Source organism: Canis lupus, chromosome 27 (assembly GCF_003254725.2).
Source record: "Canis lupus dingo isolate Sandy chromosome 27, ASM325472v2, whole genome shotgun sequence".
In the NCBI taxonomy this organism is placed as follows: domain Eukaryota; kingdom Metazoa; phylum Chordata; class Mammalia; order Carnivora; family Canidae; genus Canis; species Canis lupus.
The window spans coordinates 6,454,818-6,481,482 of NC_064269.1; the positions used below are offsets into that span (position 1 = coordinate 6,454,818).

Here is a 26,665-nt window from a genome sequence, read left to right on the forward strand (position 1 = left end):
TGGGGCAGCTTCTGGGAGTAGGGAAGGCAAGCAAAATTCACATTCTAAGAACGGGGGAAGGGGTAAAGAACCTCTGATTGCCAGGGTCTAGCTCAGCCAGCAGTCATGTCTTCTTGAGGATCTCCTCCAAAACAGCTGAGAGACTGAATAAAATTAGAGTAGATAAGAGACCATCTACATTGTTGGAGACTTTATGGAGAACAATTCCAGAGGAAGTGGGATGGAGGCCAGATTACAATGGGCTTAAGAAATAAACTTGAGAAGTAAAGACAACTTTTACAGATGATTCTTTAGAGAAAATTCTTTTGAAAACTGGAAGTAATAACTGAAGGGAAGTGTGGTAATAACTGGAAGAAAAGTGAGGTCAATGAGAATTTTTTCAAAATTATAGATACTAGATCATGACCATTTCCAGACATAACACTATATTCCTCAGTCTCTTCTGTCATACACACAATGTGTAACTCAAAACCAAAAATTAGGAGTCATGTAAAAAAAATTAAAAAAGACAAAAAGATAAACCATATGTTTACCTTATCAGGGAATTTTAAATAATTCTGATTAATATGTAAAAGGCTCTAGCAGAAAATATAGGTAATGTGCATCAAAAGTTAGGTAATTTCAATTGGACAGAGAGGAAACTATAGGAAAAAGACAAGTGAAATACTAGAAATAAAAATGGTAACAGTAATGAAGAATGCCTCCCAATAAGCTCATAAGTAGATTAAACATATCCTGGGGTGGGGGAGGGGTAGAAATCAATGAACTGGAAGATAGGTCAATAGAAATTACACTACTATAACACAAAAATTAAAAAGAGTGGAAAAAAACCCAAAATATTCAAGAGGTGTGTGACAGTATCAAATAGCCTAACATACATGTAATTAGAAACTTAGAAGAAGATGAGATAACAAAGTACAAAATGTGAAGAACTAATTAGAAATATAAGAGACAGTGCAGAGGATCATCAGGCAAGGGAGGGAAAACTGAATGGAAAGAAATCAGAGACAGAGACAAACCATAAGAGCCTTATAAACTATGGGAAAGAAACTGAGGGTTGCTAGAGAGGCGGTGGGTGCGGGGGTGGAGTAACTGGGTGAGGAGTATTAAGGAGGGCACGTGATGTGATGAGCTCTGGGTACTCTCCATGCAACTGATGAATTACTGAACTCTACATCTGAAATTAATGATGTCTTATATGTTGGCTAATTGAATTTAAATAATTTTTAAATAAATGTTAAGAAAAATAGCTGAGAGTTTTCAAAAAAAAGATATCAAATCACAGGTTTATATTGCTAGCCTAGGAAAAGATCAAAATTCAGAGAATGATTCTACTGAATATATATCCTCACACTATTTTTAAGAAAAAAAAAATCCTAAGTTGGACCATTTTAAGTCAGGGATCATTTGTAAATATAATTTTCACAAAACAAAAACAGCAAATTCAGTGCCAGTTGACCTATAACAGAAGAACTGTTAAAAGAGTTTAAGAGGAAGGGCTATAATTCCAGACAGATATTTGGATCCACAAAAAGATGTCTAAAAATTATTAAGATGAAGGTAAATATATTTTTCTTGTTTTTAATCACTTTATACAATAATTTATTGTCTAACCTGCACCCCGATGTTTATAGCAGCAATGTCCACAATAGCCAAACTGTGGAAGGAGCCTCGGTGTCCATTGAAAGATGAATGGATAAAGAAGATGTGGTTTATGTATACAATGGAATATTACTCAGCCATTAGAAACAACAAATACCCACCATTTGCTTCAACGTGGATGGAACTGGAGGGTATTATGCCGAGTGAAGTAAGTCAATCGGAGAAGGACAAACAGTGTATGTTCTCATTCATTTGGGGAATATAAATAATAGTGAAAGGGAATATAAGGGAAGGGAGAAGAAATGTGTAGGAAATATCAGAAAGGGAGACAGAACATAAAGACTCCTAACTCTGGGAAATGAACTAGGGGTGGTGGAAGGGGAGGTGGGGAAGGGGGTGGGAGTGAGTGGGTGACGGGCACTGAGGGGGATACTTGACGGGATGAGCACTGGGTGTTATTCTGTATGTTGGTAAATTGAACACCAATAAAAATTATTTTATTAAAAATAATAATAATTTATTGTCTAAAGCTAAAATAGTAGCAATGTACTATGGGTTTAGAGCATATGAAAATTAAAATATATGACAGCATATTTCCCATGACAAAGATAGGAAAAGAAATTAGGAGTATTTGTTATGAAACTACTCTATCATGAAGTGACATAGTACTGTTTGAAGGTAAAATGTAAATAACAAATATGTCTATTAAAAATCATAGGACAAAAATCATAGGACAATCACTAAAAAAATTTAAAGTATGTATATAATAAGCCAATGGCAAAGATAAATATCAAATTATAAAAATAATCAATCTAATAATAGAAAAAGAGGGGAAAAAGAAAACAGGTGAAACAACTAGAAAACAACTAGTAATATGGTTGATCATAATCCAGTCATATAATTAATTAGAAGCAAATGATCCAAAAACCTGTAAAAATACAAATTGTCATATGTAAAAGGATAGATCATACAAACAAAAATCAAAAGATGGCTAGAATAATTATATTATAATCAAAGATCAACAAAAAGACAGTCCACTGAAAAGACATAATAAACCTAAGTGTGTATGTACTTAAGAAAAGGATTTCAAAATACATAAGGCAAAAATGAATAAAACTAGAAGGAGAAAAGGTGAAATAGCTATAGTTGGAGACATATTAGTAATCATTTCAAGAAGTAGAGAGACACCACAAAAAAAAAAAAAATAGATCTAAGAGGGAAGCCTGGGAAGATGGCAGAGTCAGAAGATCCTAAACTCATCTCACCCTATGGATACACCTAGATAATAGTCACATCAGTGTAAGTAACCCAGAAAATGAACCAAAGACTAGCTGAACAGACGCTCCACAATTAATTGTAGAGAGGAGACCACATCAAAAACTGTAGGAAAAAATAGTCCTGGTCAGGGGGAACCAAATTAAGCACTGCCACAGTTACATGAATCATTAAGCTGCAAACCAACAGAAGTTCAGTTTATCACATGCCACCTAGAATATTTAATAAAATAAATTCTAAATTTAAAAAAACTACCCACAAATGGGAGGGACACCATAAGCATAAAAAGGAAGAGGAGTAGACCCAACGCCAGACACCTGAAATACAGGGGGCCTGCACTAGAAGACAAGTCCCTATAACATTTGGTTTTGAAAACCAGACAGACATGAATTTTTACAATCAGTGGGACTTTTAAAAATCAGGAGACTTGAAAGGCACCCGGCTGGCTAAGTCAGTTGGGCATCCAACTCTTTTTTTAAATTTTATTTAGGGATCCCTGGGTGGCGCAGCGGTTTAGCGCCTGCCTTTGGCCCAGGGCGTGATTCTGGAGACCCGGGATCGAATCCCACGTCGGGCTCCCGGTGCATGGAGCCTGCTTCTCCCTCTGCCTGTGTCTCTGCCTCTCTCTCTCTCTCACTGTGTGCCTATCATAAAAAAAAAAAATAAAAAAAAATAAATTTTATTTAAATTCATTTTGCCAACGTATAGTATAACACTCATTGCTTATCACATCACTTGCCCTTCTTAATGCCTGTCACCCAGTTACCCTATCCTCCCATTCACCCCCACCCCTGCAACCCTTTGTTTGTTTCTCAGAGTTAGGAATCTTTCATGGTTTGTCTTCCTCTCTAATTTTTCCCCACTCAGTTTCCCCCACTTCCCTTTCATTATTTCTTATATTCCACATATGAGTGAAACCATATGATAGTTGTCTTTCTCTGATTGAGTTATTTCACTCACCATAATACCCTCCAGTTCCATCCATGTTGATGTAAATGGTAGCTATTCATTCTTTCTGATGGCTGAGTAGTATTCCATTGTGTATGTATATATGCCACATCTTCTTTATCCATTCATCTGTCAAAGGACATCTCAACTCCTTCCACAGTTTGCATGTGGACATTGCTGCTATGAACATTGGGGTGCAGATGTCCTGTCGTTTCACTACATCTATATCTTTAGGATAAATACCTAAAAGTGCAATTGCTGGGTTGTAGGGTAGCTCTATTTTTAACTTCTTGAGGAACTTTCACACTATTTTCCAGAATGCTGCACCAGCTTGCATTCCCATCAATGGTGAAAAAGTTTTCCCCTTTATCCAATTCTTGATTTTAGCTCAGGGTCATGAGTTCAAGCCCTGCATTGGGCTCCATGCTGGGTGTGGAGCCTACTTAAAAAAAAATCAGGAGACTTGACTCTGAGAGAGCTGGAGGGCAATAAGAAGCTGTCCCTTTCCTTAAAGAGATTGCATAACAAACTATACCAGAGATACAGCTTAGAAGCAGCAGTTTGAAAAGTATCTATAGTATACAGGAAGGAGATTTACTTACTAATCTCAAAACATGCATTGGAAGGGCAGTGATCTTTAGGAGACTTCTCCAAGAACAGAAGAGCTCACAGGCAATATTTTTCTCCCCCACCCCTCAGTAGGGTGCCTAAAGTAGAGTGCATATAACACACATAGAAGATACTTTTGAAAAAAAAAAAAAAGAAGAAGATACTTTTGAAGTACCAGGTTCTGGTGAATAGGGGACATTGCATTACAGGGCACTCTAGGGTCTCTTCTTAAAAGGGCCACTACTTTCAAGATCAGGAGACACAGCTAACTTTCCTAATACATAGAAACAAACAGAGTTAGATAAAATGAGAAGAGAGAGGAATATGTACCAAATGAAAGAACAGTGCAAAGTTACAACAAAGGAGCTAGATTAAAGAGATAAGCAATATGCTGGTCATAAAGATGTTGGCTTGAGAAAAGACTGGAAGTTCTCAGTGAGACCTTCAACAAAAAGATAGAAAATATAAAAAGAAGGATGTCTGGGTGGCTCAATGGCTGAGCTTCTGCCTTTGGCTCAGGGCATGATCCCAGGATCCCAAGATCTAGTCCTGCATCAGGCTCCCATGGGGAGCCTGCTTCTCCCTCTGCCTGTGTCTCTGTCACTCTCTCTGTCTCTCATGAATAAAAAAAATAAAATCTTAAAATATATATACATAACCAATCAAAGGTGAAAAACTCAATAACTGAGATTACAAAGGAATAAATAGTTGCTGAGGAAGCAGAAGAACAGATCTGTGAGGTGAAAGACAGAGTAATAGAAAGCAACCAAGTTGAATAGGAAAAAGAAAAAAAACAATAAAAATGAGGGAAAGTTAAGGGAACTCAGGGACATCATCAAGCATAATAGCATTTGCATTATAGATATTCCAGAAGAAGAGAGAGAAAGAGGGCAGAGAATTTATTTGAAGAAATAATAGCTGAAAACTTCCTATTCTTGGGGAAGGAAACAGACATTCAGATCTAGGAGGCACAGAGAGCCTGCCAACAAAATAAACCAAAAGAGGTCCACACCAAGACACACAATAATTTAAATGGCAGAAAATAGTTATAAAGAGTTTTTTTAATAGGAGAAAAACAAGCTTAATAACATCTATACATGCTTTGTACATAGGAGATACTCAGGAATACTGCTTAGTTCTCTAAAATGGCCCAAATAATCACTTTAAATACCATCTTCAGCTAAAGACAAAGGTTTTCGGTGGTGAGAAGGCCTGTTAAGGGAGGCTATTAGACCAAGGACAGCATACAAGGGTTAAAGTTGTTGTGCAGGTTTCAGTTACACAAGAAAACAGTTACATACAAGAGAAGCCCTATAAGGGTATCTGTTGATTTTTTAGCATAAACTTTGCATACCAGAATGGAGTGGCAAGGGAATCCCTGGGTGGCTCAGGGGCTTAGCGCCTGCCTTTGGCCCCAAGCCTGATCTTGAAGTCCCAGGATCGAGTCCCACATCAGGCCCCCTACATGGAGCCTGCTTCTCCCTCTGCCTGTGTCTCTGGCTCTCTCTCTCTTTTTTTTTTTCTCTCTCTCTCTCTGTCTTTAATGAATAAATAAATAGAATCTTTAAAAAAAACATTCAGAATGGAGTGACATAATATATTCAAAGTGTTGAATAGGAAAAATCTGCAGCCAAGAATTCTCTATCTAGCAAGGCTATCATTCAGAGTAGAATAAGAGATAAAGAGTTTCTAGACAAATGAAAGCTAAAGGAATTCATCACCACTGAACCAGCTTTATAAGAAACATCAAAGGGAATTCATTGAGTGGAAAGAAAAGACCTGAATTAGGAGTAGGAAAATTAGGGAAGGAAAAAAATGGAAAGAAAAAATGTCATAGGTACATACAGTCATAATAAAAGTAGTGGATTATCCTTATTAAAAACCAGTATGAAAAAAATAAAAAATAAAAAAATAAAAACCAGTATGGAGATTAAAGAACAAAAGTAGTAAATGTCAATTATGTCTATAAAAGTCACTCAAGGGGGATCCCTTGGTGCCTCAGCAGTTTAGCGCCTGCCTTCCACCCAGGGCATGATCCTGGAGTCCTGGGATCGAGTCCCGCATCAGGCTCTGTGCATGGAGTCTGCTTCTCCCTCTGCCTGTCTCTGCCTCTCTCTCTCATTGTGTGCCTATCATATAAAAAATAAAAATTAAAAAATTAAAAAAAAAAGTCCCTCAAGGTTTTTCACAAAATAAAAGGATATAAAGTATGACAAACTACACATTAAACATGGGGAGGGTAAAATTTAGTGCTTTTAGAAATGGGTACAAACTTAAGCAACTGTCAACCCAATATAGACTGCTATATGCATAGGATAGGTTTATATATAAACCAAATGGTAACCACAAATCAAAAGCCTGTAATAAATATGCAAAAAATAATGAGAAAGGAATCCAAGCATCTCACTAAAGAAAGTCATCAAACCCCAAGCGAAGAGAGAAAAAGAAGATAGTTATGGAGAACTGCAAAATAGAACTTTAAAGCAAGTAACAAAATAACAATAAATACATACCTATAAATAATTACTTTGAATGTAAATAAACTGAATGCACCAATCAAAAGACATAGAGTGGGGATGCCTGGGTGGCTCAGCAGTTGAGCGTCTGCCTTCGGCTCAGGGCCTGATCCCAGGGTCCGAGGACTGAGTCCCACATTGGGCTCCCTGCAAGAACCTGCTTCTCCCTTGGCCTGTGTCTCTGCCTCTCTGTGTGTCTCTCATGAATAAATAAATAAAATCTTTGAAAAAAAGGCATAGAATGAATGGATAAAAAAGCAAGACCCATCTATATTCTGCCTCCAAGAGACTCCTTTCAGACTTAAAAACACATGCAGATTGAAAGTGAAGAGAAAGAAAAACATTTATCATGCAAATGGAAGCAAAAGGAAAGCTGAGGTAGCAATACTATAGGCTTTAAAACAAAGACTATAACGAGAAAAAGAAGGATACTACATAATCATAAAGGGAACAATCCAATAAGAGATAACAATTGTAAACATCTATGTACCCAACATGGGAGTGCCCAAATACATAGAGCAATTACTAACAAACATAAAGGAAGAAATCAATAGTAATACAATAATAGCAGGGGACTTTAAGACCTGTCTTCAGTAGACAGATCATTCAGACAGAAAATCAACAAGGTAACAATGGCATTGAACCAGATATACCTAATAGATATATTCAGAACATTCCATCTAAAAACAGCAAAATACACATTCTTTCAAGTGCATATGGAACATTCTCCAAAATACATTGTATTTTAGGCCACAAAACAAGTGTCAACAAATTCAAAAGGATTGAAAGCATATCTTGCATCTTTTCTGACCACAGTAGTATGAAGCTAGAAATAAACCACAAGAAAAAATCTGGAAGGAAAAAATACATGGAGGTTAAATAACTTGCTACTAAATACTGAATGCATCAACTAGGAAATCAAAGAGGAAATAAAAAGATACATGGGGAGACAAATGAAAATGAAAATACAATAGTCCAAAATCTTTGGGATGCAGCAGAAGCTATTCTAAGAGAAAAGATTAATTTAAAAAGCAAGAAAAGGGGGAAAGATTTATGCGATCTGAAGAGAAACCAGAGTATGTATACAATGGAATATTACTCAGCTATTAGAAATGACAAATACCCACCATTTGCTTCAACGTGGATGGAACTGGAGGGTATTATGCTGAGTGAAGTAAGTCAATTGGAGAAGGACAAACATTATATGTTCTCATTCATTTGGGGAATATAAATAATAGTGAAAGGGAAAATAAGGGAAGGGAGAAGAAATGTGTGGGAAATATCAGAAAGGGAGACAGAACATAAAGACTGCTAACTCTGGGAAACGAACTAGGGGTGGTAGAAGGGGAGGAGGGCAGGGGGTGGGAGTGAATGGGTGACGGGCACTGGGTGTTATTCTGTATGTTAGTAAATTGAACACCAATTAAAAAAAAAATAAAATAAAATAAAAATAAAAAGCAAGAAAAACTTTAAATAAACTAGCCTTACACCAAAAGGAGCTAGAAAAAGAATGAAGCCCAAAACCAGTAGAAGGAAGGAGATAATAAAGATTAGAGGAGAAATAAGTGAAACAGAAACTGAAAAAAAAAAAAACATGGAACAGATCAACGAAACCAGGAGCTGGTTCTTTGAAAAGACCAACAAAAAAAAATTTTTTTTAAGATTTCATTTATTTATTTATGAGAGACACACAGAGAGAAGCACACAAGCAGAGGGAGAAGCAGGCTCCATGCAGGCAGCCTGATGTGGAACTTGATCCTGGGACTCCGAGATCACGCCCTGAGCCAAAGGCAGGCACTCAACTGCTGAGCCACTCAGGCGTCCCAAAACCAACAAAATTGATATACCTTTAGCCATACCTATCAAAAGAAAAATAAAAGAGGACTCAAAGAGAAAAATCAGAAACGAAAGAGGAGAAATAACAATAAACACCACAGAAATACTAAGGATTATAAGAGTATATTATGACAAATTTGTATGCTAACAAATTGGACAATACAGAAGAAATAGATAAATTCCTAGAAAAGTATAACCTCCAAAAACTGAAACAGGAATAGAAAATTTGAGCAGACCAATTACTAGCAATGAAATTAGATCAGTAATCTACTCCAAACAAATGAAAGTCCAGAACCAGAAGCTTCATAGATGATATCTACCAAACAGTTAAAAAATAATTAATACCTATTCTTCTTAAACTATTCCAAAAAATAAAAGAGGAAGGAAAGCATCCAAATTCATTCTTCTAGGCCAGAATTATCCTGATAAAGACCACTATAAAAGGGAAGCCTGCCTGGCTCAGTCAGTAGAGCATGCCACTCTTGATCTAGGGGTTGTGAGTTTGATTTTTTTTTCCTGAGTTTTTATTTAAATTCCAGTTAGTTAACATACAGTTTAATATTAGTTTCAGGTATAGAATTTAGTGTTTCAAGACTTATATACAGCAGCTGTATTGCTTATCACAATATGTGCCCTCCTTAATCCCCATCATCTATTTAACCATCCCTTTGCCCACCTCCCCTCTGGTAACCATCAGTTTGTTCTCAAGCGTATATTTCTCAGTTTTCCTCTCCTATTTCCCCCCTCTATGTTTATTAAACCCCAAGTTGGGCATAGAACCTACTAAAATTTTTTTCTTAAAAGACAGTACAAAAAATAGTATAGGCCAATATCTCTGATGAACATATATGCACCAATTTTCAACAAAATATTAGCAAACTGAATGCAATAGTATATTAAAAACATCATGTACCACGATCAAGTGGGATTTATTCCTGGAGTGCAAGGGTGGTTCAATACTCACAAATCATCAGTGTGATGCATCACATCAACAAGAGAAAGGACAAAATCCATATGATCATTTCATTTTTTAAAAGATTTTATTTATTTATTCATGAGAGACACACAGAGAGAGAGAGAGAGAGAGACAGAGGCACAGGCAGAGGGAGAAGCAGGCTCCATGCAGGGAGCCCAACGTGGGACTCTATCCCAGGTCTCCAGGATCACACCCTGGGCTGAAGGCAGTGCTAAAACACTGAACCACCAGGGCTGCCCCCATATGACCATTTCAGTGGATTCAGAAAAAGCATTTGACAAAGTACAACATACATTCATGATAAAAACCCTCAACAAAGTAAGTTTAGAGGGAACATACTTCAGCATAATAAAGGCCATACATGAAAAGCCCACAGCAAATATCATACTCAGTGGGGAAAACCAGAGCTTTTCTCCTAAGATCAGGAAGAAGACAAGGATGTCCTTTATCACCATTTATATTCAGCACCATATGAAAACTCCTAGCCATGGCAGTCAGACAGGGAGAAGAAACAGAAAGCATCCAATTTGGTTAGGAAGAAGTAAAACTTTCAGTATTTGCAGATGACATGATACTCTATATAGAAAACCCTAAAGACTCCATCAAAAGACTCCTAGAACTAATAAATTCAGTAAAGTTGCTAGATACAAAATCAATATAGAGAAATCTATTGCATTTCTATACATTAATAATGAAGTAGCAGAAAAGGAAATAAGAAAACAATCCCAATGAACAAGTATACCAATACATACATACATACATACATACATACATACATACATACATACAAACAAACCTAGGAATAAATTTAACCAAGGAGGTGAAGGACCTGCACATTGAAAAATATAAAACACTGATGAAAGAAATTGAAGATGACACAAAGAGAAGTGGAAAGACATTCCATGTTCATGAAATGGAAGAACAAATATTGTGAAAATGTCTATACTTCTCAAAGCAATCCACAGATTTAATGCAATCCCTATCAAAATACCATCAGCATTTTTCTCAAAACTAGAACAAACAATCCTACAATTTGCATGGAACCACAAAAGACTGAATGGCCAAAGCAATCTTGAAAAAGCAAAACTGGAGGTTTCACATTCCTAGATTTCAAGATATACTACAATGCTGTAGTAATCAAAAGAATATAATACGGGCACAAAAATAGACTTAAAAAGATCAATGAAATAGAATAGAGGGTCCAGAAATAAACCTACCCTTGTATGGCCAATTAATCTACAACAAAGGAGGCAAGAATATACAATGGGGAAAAGACAGTCTCTTCAACAAATGGTGTTAGCAAAACAACGGCTATATACAAAAGAAAAGAAAAAGAAACTGGGCCCCCTTCTTTCAGCACACAAAAATAAACTCAAAATGGATCAAAGACATAAGTGTGAGACCTGAAGCCATGAAATTCCTAGAAGAAAACATAGGGAGTAATCTCTTTGACATTAGCTGTAGAGCCATTTTTGTAGATATGCCTCCTGAAGGGAAACAAAAGCAAAATTAAACTATTGGGACTTCACAAAAATAAAAAGCTTTTGTGAGGTGAAGGAAATCAACAAATCAAAAAGCCAACCTACTGCATAGGAGAAGATATTTGCAAATAATGTATCTGATAAAAGGTTAATATCCAAAATATATAAAGAACTTATACAACTCAACACCAAAACACCCAAATAATCCATGAATAGATGTTTTTTCCAAAGAAGACAGAGATGGCCAACAGACTCATGAAAAGATGCTCAACATCACTAATCATCAGAGAAATGCAAACTAAAACCACAATGAGGTATCACCATACACATGTCAGCAGAATGGCTAAAATGAAAACAAATAATAAGTGTTGATGAGGATGTGGAGAAAAAGGCACTCTCTTGCACTGTTTGAATACAAGCTGGTGTAGTCACTGTGGAAAACAGTATGGAGGTCCTTCAAAAATTAAAAATAGAACTACCACATGATCCAGTAATTCCAATAGTGGAAGATGGAAACACTTACTTCAAAAGATATAGGCACCTCTATTTATTGCAGCATTGTTTACAATAGCCAAGATGTGGAAGCAGCCCAAGTGTCCATCGATAGATGAAAGGATGAAGGTGTGGTGTATATATGTACAGACATATATACATACAATGGAATATTAGCCATTAAATAGAATGGAATCTTGCCATTTGCAGCATGGATGGATCTAGAGGGTATAATACTATCTATACTATGCTAATTGAAACAAGTCAGCCAGAGAAAGACAAATACCATATGATGCCATTCATACGTGGAATTTAAGAAACCAAACAAATGAACAGAGAAAAAAAGCAAACAAAACCCCCAGACTCTTAAATATAGAGAACAAACTGGTGGTTGCTGGAGGGGAGATGGGTGGCTAGATGGGTGGAATAGGTGAAGGAAAGTCCAAGTACGCTTATCATGATGAGCACTGTTTAACCTATAGAATTGTCAAATCATTATATTGTACATCTAAAATTAATATTAATCTTGAATTTAAAAAGAAAAAAGTAATAAATCTGAATAACACTATCAATCATATTAACCAAATTGACATTTATGGACCACTGAACCCAACAATGGCGGAACACTTGTACTATCCAGATGCACATGGGGAATTCACCAAGATGGATCTTACTCTGGGCAATAAATAAGGAATTTTAAAGAATTGAAATTATTCAAGTTATGTTATCTGGTCATAACAAAATTATATTAGAAATCAATAACAGATGGGCACCTGGGGTGGTTCAGTTGGTTAAATGTCTACCTTCAGGTCAGGTCATAATGTTGGGTTCCTGGGATGGAGCCACATGTCAGGCTTCCTCCTCAGTAGGGAGCCTGCTTCTCCTTCTCCCTCTGTTCCTCACCCTGCCATGTGGTGCTCAATCTCTTTCTCTCTCTCAAATAGATAAATAAAATCTTTTAAAAAAAGAAATTACAAAGATATCCTGAAAATCCCCAAATATCTAAGCATTTTTAAAAACACAATTCTAGAGCGTCAATCCTTTGGCTCAGGGCGTGATCCTGGAGTCTCAGGACCAAGTCCCACATCAGACTCTCTGCATGGAGCCTGCTTCTCCCTCTCCCTGTGTCTCTGCCTCTCTCTCTCTCTCTCTCAATCTGTGTCTCTCATGAATCAATAAATAAAATCTTTAAAAAAAATAAACATAATTCTAGATGATCCACGAGTTGTAGAAGAGATCAGAAGAAACTATTTCGAATTGAACAAAAAAATAAAATCAACATATCAAAATTTGTAAGATATAAGCAGTGCTTATTGTGAGCCAAGCAGTGCTTTTAGGTAAAGTTATAGCAATAAATGTTTATATTAGAAAATAAGAAAGGTCTAACTTAATACTCTAAGCTCTTGTCTTAAGAAATTGGAAAAGAAGAGCAAATTAAATTCAAAGCAAACAGAAAGAAGAAAATAAAGATGATAAAAAAATAATCTAATGGCTCTTTCCCATCTTGCAAGATGGCAGGTGACAAAACTGAGAAGTCAGATACTAAGGAGAAGAAATGTAAAACTGAGAAGGCTGATGCTGGTGGCAAGGTTAAGAATGGTAACCTGAAGACTAAAATGCCAAAGAAGGGAAGCCCCACTGCAGCTGAAACCCTAGTTGTAGGATCTGGTAGATATTCCTAATTGGCTGTGTATTTCAAAAAGGCCATGTACAAGAGGAAGTATTCAGCAGCTAAATCCAGGGTTGAAAAGAAAAAGGAGAAAGTTTTCCATACTATCACAAAACCAGTTGGTGGTGAGAAGAATTGGTGGTACCCAACAGGTTAAATTTCACAAAATGCTTAGTTAGGTATTTATTATCCTACTGAAGATGTGCCTCAAAAGCTGTTGAGCTGGCGGAGGGGTGGGGGGACACCTTTCAGACAGCATGTGAGAAAACTGCAAGCTAGCATCACTTCTAAGACCATTTTGATCATCCTCACTGGACACCACAGAGGCAAGAGAGTGGTTTTCCTGAAGCAGCTGAGCAGTGGCTTGCTGCTTGTGACTGGCCTCTGGCCCTCAATCAAGTCCCTCTGCTTAAAACAGATCAGAAATCTGTCATTACAACCTCCACCAAAATTGATAACAGTAATGTGAAAATTCCAAAACATCTCACTGATGATTACTTACTTTAAGAAGAAGCAGCTGCATAAACCCAGACACCAGGAAGATCTTTGACATAGAGAAACAAATGAGATTATGGACGAGCACAAGGTTGATCAGAAAGCTATGGACTTTCAAATTCTGTCAAAAATCAAAGCTATTCTTCAGAGCTACCTACAAAGGACCTAATTAAATAACTGATCTGTAAAAAAAAAAAAAAAAGAATAATCTAATGATTATTGGTTTCACTCATATGGGGTATATAAGAAATATTGATAGGGATTGTAAGGGAAAAGAGGGAAAATTAGTGGGAAAATTTAGAGAAGGTGACAAAGAGACTCCTAACTCTGGGAAACAAACCAAAGGGTAATGGAAAGGGAGGTGGGTGGGGGGATAGGGTAACAGAGTGATGGGCATGGAGAAGGGCACTTGATGGGATGAGCACTGGGTGTTATACCATATGTTGGCAAATTGAACTTCAATTTAAAAAAAAGAATAATCTAATGAAATTGAAAATAACAAAATCAATTAAATAAAAACCTGGTTCTTTAAAAATTCAATAAAATTAATAACTCTCTAATCAAAGAAAAATGAAGAAAACACATTTCCAATATGAGGAATATTGTATGTAAAGATCAGAAAAAGAAAGAGGGAACCCTGGGTGGCGCAGCGGTTTAGCGCCTGCCTTTGGCCCAGGGCGAGATCCTGGAGACCCGGGATCGAGTCCCACGTCGGGCTCCCAGTGCATGGAGCCTGCTTCTCCCTCTGCCTGTGTCTCTGCCTCTCTCTCTCTCTGTGTGTGACTATCATAAATAAATAAAAATTTAAAAAAAAAGGAGTGGTGACAGAGGACAATTTAAAAAAAAAAGAGAGGAGGGAGGGTACAGATTTTGGTACCTCTGAAAAGGTAAAGATTAGAATACAATAAATGTGAAGTGTCTCTATTCACAAATTAAAGGGCTGTTGACAGAGAAAATCTCAAAGAACCTACAAAATAAGTGAGTTCAGCAAGGTCAATAAAGAAAATCAGTTGTATCTCTATATACTAGCTATGAATAACAAAGATTGAAACTTAAAAAGTGCCAACTACAATAGCACCGAAAGATATGAAATACTAAATTATAAATCTAATAAAATGTACATAGGGCCTTTATGATAAAAACTATAAAATGCCAAGGAAAGAAGTAAAAGAAAAAAATATATATATATATAATATTGTGTTCAGGAATTGAAAACTAAACATCGTTAAGATGTCATTTCTCCCAAGACTGATCTATAGATTCAATGCAATCTCAAAAAACTAGAAGGATTTTTTTTTGTAGAAATCAGAAATCTGCTTCTAAAACATACATGGGAATGCAAAGGAATGAAGATATCCAAAAACAACTTTGAAAAGAACACAGCAAGTTATTTTGTGAATACAGAAAACTGATTCTGAAGTTTGCACAGAAAGGCGAAAGGCACAGTACAGCCAATACAATATTGGAGGAAAAGAACAAAGTTGGAGGACTGACAATAGCCATCTTTAAGACAATAGAAAGCTCCTTTGGTCCAGATAGTGTAATATTGCCCCCCCCCAAAAAAAACCCAGACAAATAGATCAATGGAACATAATCCCCAAGCACAGACTCACAGAAATATAGTCAATAGTCAAAGGAGCAAAAGCAACTCAATGGAGAATGGATATTCTTTTCAGCAAATGGTGCTTTAAAAACAGGACATACACATACAAAAAAAAAAAGAGAGAAAGAAAGAATTTACACATAGATCTTACATCCTTCACAAAAGTTAATTCTAAATAGATCATAGAGCTAAATGTAAAACACAAAACCATAAAACTCCTAGAAAATAATATCGGGGATCCCTGGGTGGCGCAGCGGTTTAGCTCCTGCCTTTGGCCCAGGGCGCGATCCTGGAGACCCGGGATCGAATCCCACGTCATGCTCCCGGTGCATGGAGCCTGCTTCTCCCTCTGCCTGTGTCTCTGCCTCTCTCTCTCTCTCTCTCTGTATGACTATCATAAATAAATAAAAATTTAAAAAAAAGAAAATAATATCGGAGAAACTCTATGCAAACTTGGCAATGGCTTTTTAGATACAACACAAAATCATCATGCATAAAATAAAGTGGATAAGTTGGATTTCATTAAGATTAAAAACTTTTCTTATGCAAAACCCAATGGCCAGAGAATGAAACAAACCACAGACTGAGAAAATGTTTGCAAAACACGTATCTCATAATGGACCGGTATCTAAAATATACAAAGAACTAGTAAAACTCAACGATAAGAAAACAAACAACCTGATTTTTAAAATAGGCAAAAGATCTGAACAGATACCTTATCAAAGAAGATACAGATGGCAAATATAAAAGATGCCCAATGTCATATGTCATTAGGGCACTACAGATTAAAACAACGAAATGCCACTACACATCCATTAAAATGGTTAAAATCCAAAACACTGACAATACCAAACGTTGATGAGGATATGAAACAACAGGAACTCTAATTCATTGCTAGTAGAATGCAAAATGATATGGTCACTTTAAAGGACAGTTTAGTGGGGTGCCTGGGTGGGTCAGTTGGTTAAGCGTCTGCTTTGGCTCAGGTCATATTCTTAGGGTCCTGGGATAGAGCCCCACGATGGGCTGCCTGCTCAGCTTCTCCTCCTCCCTCTGCTGTTCCTCCTGCTTCTGCTCTCTAGCTCTCTTTCTCTCTGTGTTAAATAAATAAAAATATTTTTTAAAAAGCTTAGCAATTTCTTACAAACCTAAACATACTCCTTCCATATGATTCAGCAGTTATACTCCTTGGTATTTACCCAAACGAGATCTAAGCTGTAGACAAATGTTTACAGCAGCTTTATTCATAATTGCTCAAACTTAGAAGCAAGCAAGATGTCTTTCAATAGGTGAATGGATAAACAAACTCTAGTACATCCATATAATGATAAAAAGAAATGAGCTATCAAGCCACAAAAAGACATAGAGGATTCTTAAATGCATATTGGTAAGTGAAATAAGCCAATCTGAAAAGGGCATATAGTGCATGATTCCAACTATATGATACTCTAGAAAAGACAAAACTATGGAGATAATTTTTTAAAAATCAGTTGTTGCCAGGAGTACAGAGGGAGAGAGGGAGGCAGAAATAGGTGGAACACAGGTGTTTTATAGGACACTGAAGCTATACCATATGATGCTATGATAGTAGATACATGCCATTATACATTTTTCAAAACCTACAGGATGTAGACACACACAATGAATCCTAATGTAAACAATGGCTTTTAGTTATAACATATTGATACTGGCTTATCAGTTATAACAAATGCACCATACTAATGCAAAATATTCACAATAGAGGAAGCTGAGTGGGTGGGGTAAAGTGTTAGAGGATATATGGGAATTGTTTATATTTTATGTCCATTTTGCTGTAAACCTAAAACTGCTCTTAAAAATAGTCAATTAATTTAAAAGAACATCAATAACAAAGTTGGAGGACTCACATTACCTGATTTCAAGATTCACTATAAAGCTACAATAACAAAAAATACATGGTATTGGCAAAAGGATAGACCTATAAACCTGTGGGATAGAATAGAGTTTTGAAATAGATCCTCATATGTATAGCCAACTTATTTTCAACAAGACTCAAAGTAAATTCAATAAATAAAATATGATCTTTTTAAGAAATGACACTGAGAAAATTGAACATACATATGCAAAACAAACATCAACCCATATCATGTACCCTATAAAAAAAATTAACTCGAAATGGATCATAGGCCTCAGGTATCATGTAAAATGATCAAACTTCCAGAAGAAAACATAGGTAAAAATCTTTATAACCTTTGTCTTGGCAAAGTTTTCTTTTTTTTTTACTTTTTTGTATATATTTTTTGTTGGAGTTCAAAATGCCAACATATATCATAACACCCAGTGCTCATCCCATCAAGTGCCCCCCTCAGTGCCTGTCACCCAGTCACCCCAACCCCCCTCCCACCTCCCTTTCCACTACTCCTTGTTCGTTTCCTAGAGTTAGGTGTCTCTCATGTTCTGTCACCCTCGCTTGATATTTCCCACTCATTTTCTCTCCTTTCCCCTTTATTCCCTTTCACTATTTTTTATATTCCCCAAGTGAATGAGACCATATAATGTTTGTCCTGTTCCAATTGACTTACTTCACTCAGCATAGTACCTTCCAGTTCCATCCATGTTGAAGCAAATGCTGGGTATTTGTCATCTCTAATGGCTGAGTAATATTCCATTGTATAAATAGACCACATCTTCTTTATCCATTCATCTTTCAATGGACACCAAGGCTCCTTCCACAGTTTGGCTATTGTGGACATTGCTGCTATAAACACTGGGGTGCAGGTGTCCCGGCATTTCACTGCATCTGTATCTTTGGGGTAAATCCCCAGTAGTGCAATTGCTGGGTCATAGGGCAGTTCTATGTTTAACTCTTTGAGGAACCTCCACACAGTTTTCCAGAGTGGCTACACCGGTTCACATTCCCACCAACAGTGCAAGAGGGTTCCCCTTTCTCCACATCCTCTCCAACATTTGTTGTTTCCTGTCTTGTTAATTTTCCCCATTCTCACTGGTGTGAGGTGGTATCTCATTGTGGTTTTGATTTGTATTTCCCTGATGGCAAGTAATGCGGAGCATTTTTTCATGTGCTTGTTGGCCATTTGGATGTCTTCCTCTGTGAAATTTCTGTTCATGTCTTTTGCCCATTTCATGATTGGATTGTTTGTTTCTTTGGTGTTGAGATTAATAAGTTCTTTCTAGATCTTGGATACTAGCCCTTTCTCTGATAATGTCATTTGCAAATATATTCTCCCATTCTGTAGGTTGTCTTTTAGTTTTGTTGACTGTTTCTTTGGCTGTGCAGAAGCTTTTTATCTTGATGAAATCCCAATAATTCATTTTTGCTTTTGTTTCCCTTGCCTTCATGGGTGTGTCTTGCAAGAAGTTGCTGTGGCCAAGTTCAAAAAAGGGTGTTGCCTATGTTTTCCTCTAGGATTTTGATGGATTCCTGTATCACATGTAGATCTTTCATCCATTTTGAGTTTATCTTTGTGTATGGTGTAAGAGAATGGTCTAGTTTCATTCTTCTGCAGGTGGATGTCCAATGTTCCCAGCACCGTTTATTGAAGAGACTGTCCTTTTTCCAGTGGATAGTCTTTCCTGCTTTGTCGAATATTAGTTGACCATGGAGTTGAGGGCCCATTTCTGGGTTCTCTATTCTGTTCCATTGATCTATGTGTCTGTTTTTGTGCCAGTACCACACTGTCTTGATGATCACAGCTTTGGAGTACAACTTGAAATCTGGCATTGTGATGCCCCCAGCTCTGGTTTTCTTTTTCAATATTCCCCTGACTATTTAGGGTCTTTTCTGATTCCACACAAATCTTAAGATTATTTGTTCCAACACTGTGAAGAAAGCCCATGGTATTTTGATAGGGATTGCACTGAATGTGTGAATTGCCCTGGGTAGCATTGACATTTTCACAATATTAATTCTTCCAATCCAGGAGCATGGAATATTTTTCCATCTCTTTGTGTCTTCCTCAATTTCTTTCAGAAGTGTTCTGTAGTTTTTAGGGTATAGATCCTTTACCTCTTTCGGCAAAGTTTTCTTAACTATGACACTCAAAGCATAAAAGAAAAAACTTAGTAAATTGGACTTCATCAAAATATAAAAATTTTGCTCTTTGAAAGTCACTATTAAGAGAATGAAAAAAACAACAAACACAGACTGGGAGAAACATTTGAAAATCACATATCTGAGAAATGACTTGTATCCAAAATGCATCAGTAATGCTCAAAATAAATAAAGAAAACAAACCAATTGTTTAAATATGCAAAATAGTTGATATTTTGCCAGAGAAAATATATGGGTGGCAAATATGCACAAGAAAAATGCTCATCATTAGTCTTTATGAAAATGCAAGTAAAATCACAATTTAACCACACTACACATTTATTATAATTATAGAGTATGATAAAAATCTGAAAATACCTAGTGCTGACAAAGAAATAATGCAAGTGGAACTCTCATATTTCTCTTATGTTGCTAGTGAGAATGCAAAATGGTATATATAACCTCTTGTAAAATAATTTGTCTATGTCTCATAAATTTAAACAATATACCACCTAAAAATCTTACTCCAAGGTTTCCACTCAGGAACATTGAAAACTTAACATTCACACAAAAATTTGTATGCAGATATTATTTATAGCAGCTTTACTCATAATCACCAACAACTGACATTTTGAGTGATAGTGAATACCTCCAAATGATTAATGGATAAAAAACTGTGGTACATCTATATAGTGAAATACTACTACTCAAAAATAAAAAGGAACAAACTACTGGTATACATAACATAGGTGAATCTGAAATACATTATGCTAAATAAAAGAAGGCAAACCCAAAAGGCTGCATACTATATAATTCCACTTAAATGTACCTTCTGGAGATGGCAAAACTATAGGTACAGAAAACAGTTCAGTGATTACCAAGGTTTTGGGGTAGATGGAAGAGTTGAATAAATTAGCTACATAGGGCCATGAGGGAGTATTTTGAGATGATAAATGAGGGAATGTGGGGCTACGTACCCTGAATGCAGTGATGATTACATTACTATATATATTTGTCAAATAGAACTGCACTAAAAAGGGTAAATTTCACTGAATATAAACGATATCCCAATATATAAAAAGATTTTAGGAAGAATTTCCATGTCTCAACCACCTTTCCATCCCTTCCCATATATACAATTATAAAACCTAACAATGCTATATAAAGTATGTTTTAAATCCTATCAAATGCTTGCTGAACTTTCAAGAAAATAAAACAGTGGGCAAAAATAAATAAGCTGGAAAACAGAATGACAATCAGTCACTAAGATCATGTTTTTCAGGAATGTTTGTGGATCTCAGTAAACAGACTTCAGAACAGGAAGCAAACTCTTTACCTACACAATTTAGGAAGTTAGAAATGAAATCTTGACTAAAGCTTGTATCCTCAAAGGTCTATACACTCAGTAAAAGAATGGACAGGGAAATAATCTTTCCATTGGCAGAGGAAAACAACATGGATATCTGTTTATGTTAGCCCGAATTCTGGGGGAAAAAATAGCCCTTGAAAATTTATGATCACAAACCTTCACTCATGAATTTATACTTTGTGCATGGCCCCAGAATAATAATTCTAAACTAAATAATTATAAGATGATTCTGAGTTTGTACGTTTCTGGAATACTTGATAGATACAAACATAAATCCTCTCACAAAATAGACTGCACAAGATTTCCTTATGTGAAGTCCAGCTAAATATGTGCTGATAATCCAAAATTACAAAGCTACCATTCTGAGCAACAAATACCAGAAACAAAAAAATATCACTAGTGACACCTTAGTATTTCCAGACAATGGAATTTTTGGCTTATTAATACAATGTAAGTGTGTTTAAGATGTCCAAAGAAATAAAATCTAAAGTTGAAAACATGAGAAAGGAACAAGATACTATCAGTGAAGCAGATATATTGGCAGAAAAAAATAAGATACAGAACTGCAAAATAGTTTTTGAAATAAAAAAACTTAGACATTTCAACAGTACCTTACACATCAAAGAAGAAACAATTAGAAAACTTACGAGATGTGGAGCTAAAGAATTACCCAGAACACAGCTCAGAGACAGTAAGATAAACTAAAACAAAATAGAGTTAAGTGGCAAATAGAATGATAAAAACTAATAGAGGCGCCTGGGTGGCTCAATCAGTTAAGCGTCAGACTCTTGGTTTCATCTCAGGTTGTGATCTCAGGTCAGGGATCAAGTCCTGAGTCAGGCTCCAAATTCAGTTGGAGTCAGCTTGAGACTCTCTTTCCCTCTCCCTCTGCCCCTCCCCCACTCAAACAAATCAATAAAACTTAAAAAAACAAACGAATATACCAGAAAGAATGAAGAAGTGATATTTAAAAAGATAATGGCTGAATGATTTTTCCCAAGTTAATGAAGAAGTTTTATCTTAAATTTAGAAGGGATAACAAATCTCCAACAAGATAAATAAAAATTAAAAAGGTAATAAAATTTCAAAATACTGAATACAAAAAGAAGGTCTTAGAATAGCCACAGAAAAAGATATTATTGACAAGAGATATTAGACCAAAAGAAGGATTTTTAGTAGCAAAAACAGAAACCAAAATATCTGGATTCTGGCTCATCAAGGATAACAATAGCTACCTAAAACCGAATCTCTCCACAAATACTTTAAAAACAGTATAGGTCAAAAAGAAGAAATAAAACTCATAAAACACACGCCTCAGCATAATTGGAAGACAAAGGGTACCACAGACTTCAAACCACTCTAAGCAGAAAAACAGAAAATACAAACAAATCAATTCTTCATGCTCCCTTGTCAAGCTTTGGAGAGTAAGGGCCTTTCAGAAAAAAAGTGTGGAAGAAAGAAGAGACGATTTAGTGAAGCACCTTGATTTATCTAAAATCACTTCCAACTGTTTGAGGAACCTCCACACAGTTTTCCAGAGTGGCTGCACCAGTTCATATTCCTGCCCTACGACCCAGCAATTGCACTGTTGGGGATTTACCCCAAAGATACAAATGCAATGAAACGCCGGGACACCTGCACCCCGATGTTTATAGCAGCAATGGCCACGATAGCCAAACTGTGGAAGGAGCCTCGGTGTCCAACGAAAGATGAATGGATAAAGAAGATGTGGTTTATGTATACAATGGAATATTACTCAGCTATTAGAAATGACAAATACCCACCATTTGCTTCAACGTGGATGGAACTGGAGGGTATTATGCTGAGTGAAGTAAGTCAGTCGGAGAAGGACAAACATTATATGTTCTCATTCATTTGGGGAATATAAATAATAGTGAAAGGGAATATAAAGGAAGGGAGAAGAAATGTGTGGGAAATATCAGAAAGGGAGACAGAACGTAAAGACTGCTAACTCTGGGAAATGAACTAAGGGTGGTAGAAGGGGAGGAGGGCGGGGGGTGGGAGTGAATGGGTGACGGGCACTGGGGGTTATTCTGTATGTTAGTAAATTGAACACCAATAAAAAATAAATTAAAAAATAAATAAATAAAATAAAATAAAATCACTTCCATAAAAAGAGAGTCTACCCAATATTAGAAAAGACTGAAAAGAAGTTCTGGGATTCTAGGAAATGCAGTTGGGAGTAAACTCCACTCTCTTTTACAATTCTTGTAATGTCTGCTTCCGGGAAGGTGGTGTCACATTAAACCTGTTAGCTTCAGTATCTGGAACTCCAGGACATTCAAACTCAACAGAATTATGCATTTACTATCTCATTATTGGCCCTGTAGTCTCTGGCCACCCTCTCAGCAGAGACCGAAATGCTGTTCTTATAGCTTCAGCCCTGTGCAATTTCTAAGCCCATGGCTTAGAAAAAAAAAAGGCATGGAAGAAAATTATAACCTCTCCTCTGCCAGCAGAGATATGCAGAATTAGTCTTGTTGACATGGGCCCACTCTTTCCTGTGCTGCTTGTAAGTTCTGGGTCTTGTTTGAATTTGAATTCTAAGAAACCAACTGTAAGAAAAAGAAAAGCTTATGAGACAAGGAGGATATTTTGAACGTGACTGGATAGCTGATTCAGTTCAGGAATTGTTCTGAACAAACATTTTTCCAAAGAAAACAACTACTCATTGCATTTCCCGCAGTCCCATGTTGGACTAGATCTCCCTGAACCCCTTGGGCTGAGGGTCAGAGTGATCAGTTCTAGATAGGTTCTGCCTTTAGGAATGAGGGTTCTTGGTCTGACATAGGGGAGCAGGAAACATGAAAACATCCTGACCCTTAATTCTTCCAAACAGCAATCTTGGGTGGGGAAAAGATTCTGCTTATGAAATCTGAAACTAACTCAGAAGTTCCAGAGCCCTTTGCCAATGGACAGGTCCCCCCAAGGATCCTAGGACTGGTTTTACATGTGGTCAGACTTAATAAGGCAAACTGAAAGAATAGATTTTTCATCTGTTACAATTAGTCTCCTCTCAGTGACCAGTGAGGAGTAGCCTCTACCTCCCTAATGTTAAGAGCCAACTGGATATCCTGCTACATCTGTGAGGGAGAGGATGTATGTGTGAGAGAGACAGCATGAGGATTTTTTAACATTAGGGAGCAAGAAACATGAAAACACCAGAAGGAGCAGAGAATCAGGAGGTCACACCATAAATGAGCAGCTGGTTTACAGCAGAACTTACTGCATCCTCACTATGGACCCGATAGTAGCACAGCCAATGTCCTCACCTGCAGATACTGAAGCCCATGGAGAAGGTCAGTGAATATGTTCACTCCTCCTGTGCTGAAAGTTGGCATCTCTCAGAGATGAATCTCACTGCCTCCTTCAGCAATCACCTGTGTTCAGATCACACCAGGGACTTGCGGACAGTGGCCATTGATAAAATGTCACCGATCTTGACTCAGTTTACCTCTGCCTTACTGTTTCTTCTCTAGATGTCTAGCCATGTCTCTATTTTGTTAGCTTTTCCAGCTAGTTGCTTCTTTCTCTGTGTCTCTCCTCCATGTTTCCATCAGGCTCTGAGTCTGCCCCACTGCCCTTTTGGCCCTGGTTAAGGGGCAGATAACTTGGATGAGAGGGCTGGTCTGGTTTGAGGTGACCAATCTACAAGGCAGAAAGAACCCAGAGACCAGACCAGTTATTTTCAGAGTCACCTGGGTGAAGTGAGAAGATTCTAAACTCCTAGATTGGGGGATTGGTTTAATATCATCCAAAGACATATGCCATTATGCTTAGGTGGGTCTCTCAGTCTGTTTCCTATTTGGCTTTTCATCTTTCTGGGGATTTTTTTTCTCTCTCTTTTTCTAGCCTTCTTTCTGCTTTCAGCATATCCTTCACCTCCCTCTCTCTAGATCCCCCCTTTTCATCATTTCCCCATCCTCTTTTACCATGAATAGAAGAAAAAGCACTATCCCAGGAGCCAGAAAATTTCTTTTGATTTTAATATTTTATGTATAAGTGGCCTTGATCCACAGAGGTTTGAAGACACTAAAAGACCATAGTTAGAGTCTTGCCTTTATCCCTGTCTTGCTACTTAACAAGTCTTATTCTTGCTTATTCTTTCCTGAGACTCCATTTCTGCATCTTACAGTCTTGTTAGTGGCATCCTTTTAGAGCACAGGTTCCTTACAGGTTATTGTGAGGAACATCTGAGAGAATCTATACCATGGAGAGAGTCAAGGAAATGGGAGGGATTGCTGCAGTTATGTCTCTCACACTCTATTTTTGTCTCCTCTTATTTCTAACTTTCACTTTATTTTTCTATTTGACTTTATCTTCCATTTTCTTCTCATCTGCTTTTTTTCTTTTCTTTTTTTTTCAAAGATTTATTTATTCATAAGAGACACAGAGACAAAGAGAGAGGCAGAGACACAGGCAGAGGGAGAAGCAGGCTTCATGCAGGGAGCCCGATGTGGGATTCGATCCTGGGACTCCAGGATCCCACCGTAGGCTGAAGGCAGGCGCTAAAGTGCTGAGCCACTCAGGGATTCCCTGCTTTTTTTTCTTTTATCTGCCTCACTATTTTTCTTCCTCCTTCCCCATTTGTGTTTTTTTCTCAATCCGTTTGCCTGTGTAAATAGTTTTCATATATATCTGTGCATTTTTCTTTCCTGCTTCTTTGAGAAAAAAATGGGTTAGGGTTCTTGAAGAGGTTTGTTAATATATTTCAAAATAAGGTAAATAACGCAAAGATTCAATTTTTCTCATTTCCTCTAAGATAGATAGAATAAATAAAATTAAAAGGAAATTGGTCAAGGAGTCAAAGATAGGACAGGAGTTTAATCTGCTAAACAAAAGGATTTTCTGATCTGGAAAAAGAAACCATAGTTTCTACCTAGGAATTTTCCATGGCAGTGGAATATTGATTCAAGATCTTAAAAGATTTCTTCCAGCATATGAGGTACAAAGAAGAAAAGATGGGAGCAAAGTAAAGGAGAAGTTAATAAACATATACTAAGCAGTTACTGTCTATCAGTCACTTTAAGTGTATTATTTCCATTATAAATTTATCTTTAGGCCATTCGATAAGCCAGAGAGATTATCTCAAAATACTATTAGTAAGTGGCAAAGCCTCAGTACTGGCTTATCTAATTCCAAACCCTAAGCTTTTTCTACATATTTACCATATATGTGTGAGTTTCACATGTGGATGTTGGATCTCAAGAAATGACTATTTCACTTCTTTTTTTTCCAAAAGATTTATTTATTTTAGAGAGAGAGAAAGCAGGAGGAGGGGAAGAGGGAGAGAGAGAGAAGCTCAAGCAGACTCCCCACTGAGTGTGGAGCCTGACACAGGCTCAATCCCAGGACCCTGAAATCATGACCTGAGCTGAAATCAAGAGTCGGACACTTAACTGAGACATCCAGGACCGCCTATTTCATTTAATACTATCTATATCATTGACTAACAAATTATTTAGTTCTTTCCAGGACTTTCGTATGTAACTATTTCATGTCCCTATCTTTGTGTTTCTGATTATTTTTACAATCAGTGCAATTTTTCAAGACAATATAAATGACATGTAGTTCACATTAATGATGGCTGCAAACACTGCTGTAAAAAGCTAATCTAATGCTCAGTTTTGCCTTCATCAATCACAAAGTCTGTCTGTATAGTTTCCTACAAATCAATCTTGTACAAATAGCCAAACCCTTAATATTTAAGGATTAGTCGTTCTATTGTGGATTAATTGTTCAC

At 36.8% G+C, this 26,665-nt stretch overlaps 1 pseudogene; it reads left to right on the forward strand.

Annotated features, from left to right (window-relative positions):
* Nucleotides 1–13,246: 13,246 nt before the first annotated feature.
* LOC112678165 (60S ribosomal protein L6-like) lies at nt 13,247–14,068 on the forward strand (annotated as a pseudogene).
* Nucleotides 14,069–26,665: the final 12,597 nt, after the last annotated feature.